A 3,073-nucleotide genomic window follows, 5' to 3' on the forward strand; every position below is an offset into this window, starting at 1 on the left:
GATTAATAAATAAAAATAAATGAATTTATTAATATATTATAAGAATAATATATAAATTAGAAATAGTATTATTTAGTTAAGAATTAATTAGAAATTAATTAGAATTAATTTTGGAATTAATTAGATTAATTAAAAGTGAAAGGACCTAAGTTGTAATTGTTCAATAGTTGAACAAAAGACATCCCGAAACCTTCCTAGGTTTGGACAATTTTGGTAGGTATCTTTGAGGCAACTCTAATATTCCTTGAAGATAATTAGGAAACTAGATAATTACCTTATTTGAGATATTATTAATTTAATCAAGTAAGGATTATTTAAGGTTTTTCTATCAGCTATAAATAGGGTCTATAGCCTTTATATTTTCGGCCACTCATTCCTTTAGAAGGATAGCCAAAACTATACCTCCCCCCTCCTCTCTCTTCATGTTTCCTAGTTGCTAGAGTTTGACTATGAACCATTAGAGGCACGAGATTTCTAGTGCTTACTTCCAAGAGTTTTTGAAGAAGGATTGGTTTCATTTGCTTGCTACAACAAATCAAAAGGTATGTAACCTCCTCTTTAGAATTTTGGTTTCATTATAGTTATAGTAATTTTTTTATTCAAAGTATGTTTTCTTTATGTGAAAGACATAGATCATTTAGGTTGCATATGCCCAAATTCTTAATGGTTAAGTATTTTCTGCTTTGTGCATTTTTTTTTGTAACCTATAAAACCCATCAGTGGTATTAGAGCTATTGGTGTGTCTTACATTAATCACACATTTATTGAATGAACAAGATCTCACAACTTGAGCTGCTTCTGTCACAACGTGAGCATAACTCAGATCCTGATTTTCGGATTTACTTTCCTAATATGATTTATGTGGTTGTTAATTGGTAATTATTTGTTTCCATATCTACCAAAATCCAATTTTTGCGTATATTAGATAATTAACTGAAAACTTAAATGTTAGGAGATATCCTTAAACTTGATAAACATTAATTATTAGATTAATTAATACAAATCTTATTATTAATTTGAACTAGGGATGTATCCCCGCGTTGCAGGTGTTAGACAGTTTTTCTTTGTAAGTCATGATGTTCAAAAGGAAAACAGTTCATTTATTTATGCATTGATGAAGAGTTCATTACATACGTCAAAACATCAATGATCTTGCAATCTCACTCTCACATTTTCTGAGTTTAGGTTATGTGTGTCCATAAACCTACAACACCATAAGTAGTTTCGGTTAGTACTATTATTTAAAGGAAAATATGATTTATTTAATATAAAACTAAAATATATTGTAATATTTAGGGCTAAAACCCAATACATATCAATGGAGTTTATTTATTTGTATGGTATCGTATGGTGTCGTGGGTGTCATGTCCACCTCATTCCTCATTCGTTCTAAATAGCCATCTGAAGTGTACTCCATCAGCCAAGAAGCAAATTGACACCTTCTCTGAGCTCATTAACAACCTAAGTTGTGAGCTAAGTAGGCACCACCATTGCAATTTCCCCTACAAAACCCTAATCGACCTCACTAACTTATTAACTAGAAAACATTACACCGTATTCATTAAATTAAATTACTAAAATAATTATAACAGTAAATTCCTAATCCTTCTCAAATGTATGCCGAATAAGCTTCCCTTTCCCGTGAATAACATTTTCGAATGATAATAAATAAACATTAATAATTAAGTCAACTATACTTGATTATGAAATTTGGAAAGAATTTTACTATTTTAATATAAGATAATTATGAAATGGTGATTTCATATGGAACTAAGAATCTGGTTGAGTTACATGTTTCCTTGGAGAAAAAAATGAGAAGATGAAAGAGATAAGTGTTTTAGTCAATTTCATAAAGTTAATAGACTACGTGTTGATTAAGTGTTTTGGTCGATTTCATAAAGTAAATTTCACAATTAGGTAAACTAAACCAAATAATCACAATATTTTGTAGTCAAACTCTCAGAAAAAGGAGGGATCGCATTTTTATACCTTCTATTGATTTTGGGTTTAAACCTTGAGCTTGATTAAGATAAAACCAAAAAAAAAAATACAAAAACTTGTCATTTCATACGACTGTTACCTAAGGCCATGTGGACGATGAACTAACAGACCCATATAATGAAGGTTCTTGAAATCTTGAACACAAGAGGCGTTCCACCACTGTACCATCCTATCTATAACCAAAATGCATAATAGAATTCATCACCATAAAATGCAAATGAACAAAACTAAAAATCCCAATCTCTAGCTATCCTTACTCGGAAATTAAATTTGCAATAAAGAAAATCCAACCCGCTCCATCAACTGTATTTTCTGTCTGCTCCTGTAACTCACAATCAAGCAACATATCACTTATTTAGGGCTGCAAAGATGAAAAAAATGAAGTAAAATTAGACAAATGTCGAAACAATTATAGTTTAGGATTTGAAACTATATCTAGAAATTGGATTTTTTTTTTTCGTTTCAATCAACAATCTAAAGATTTTTCATAAAATTATTTGGTACTTCTACAAAACAAAGAACCAAAATAACGAACCATAAAAAACTAAATACAATAATCATAAAAAAGATCAAAATCGATAGAAAGAACTTTAGCTTCTACTAAAGTATTCAACTATAGCATCCGGTGATGGTGGCATTTAGGGAGCACCGACCGACAAGACTACATAATCGTCTGTTAAGAATCGAAGATAAAAAAATATATGAGATGAAACAACATAACCGTCTCTTGAAAATCGAAGATAAAAAACTGGATAGGAAAACTTTTTGTAAGATAGCAACCTCAAATAATGAGCTGAAGAAATTGGCAAAACCTAGAACAAACTTCTTCGTGTCTATTGGTTTTGATACATCGGGATTGGAAATCGATTATCAATTGGGGACACAGCTTAACGAAAGGAAGATAGGGTATATGGTGGGGTGAAACAGATCGTTAGGCGATAATCGATAGTTGAGAGCAGCAGTAAGCGGTGGATGAAGATCTATCCGGATGAAAATGGAAAAGCCTATGGAAATCCTGGAACAAAATCGAGGTGGTCACCGAGGTTGAGGATTATACCTGTACGTAAGGCGG

The 3,073-nt window shown here is 31.3% G+C and overlaps 1 long non-coding RNA gene across 2 annotated transcripts; it reads right to left on the reverse strand.

Annotated features, from left to right (window-relative positions):
• Positions 1 to 1,225: 1,225 nt before the first annotated feature.
• LOC111913844 (uncharacterized) lies at positions 1,226 to 2,415 on the reverse strand. 2 transcript variants are annotated; one of them, XR_006191894.2, is made up of 3 exons: positions 2,259 to 2,415; positions 2,081 to 2,174; positions 1,226 to 1,512 (listed from the first exon to the last, which is right to left on the reverse strand). It is a non-coding gene; the product is annotated as an uncharacterized LOC111913844 (long non-coding RNA). The 2 variants fall into 2 exon arrangements; XR_002857643.3 differs by having other exon boundaries at positions 1,226 to 1,502; positions 2,259 to 2,400.
• Between the last annotated feature and the right edge of the window lie 658 nt (positions 2,416 to 3,073).

The sequence above is a fragment of the Lactuca sativa genome, chromosome 5 (genome assembly GCF_002870075.4).
Source record: "Lactuca sativa cultivar Salinas chromosome 5, Lsat_Salinas_v11, whole genome shotgun sequence".
NCBI classification, from domain to species: domain Eukaryota; kingdom Viridiplantae; phylum Streptophyta; class Magnoliopsida; order Asterales; family Asteraceae; genus Lactuca; species Lactuca sativa.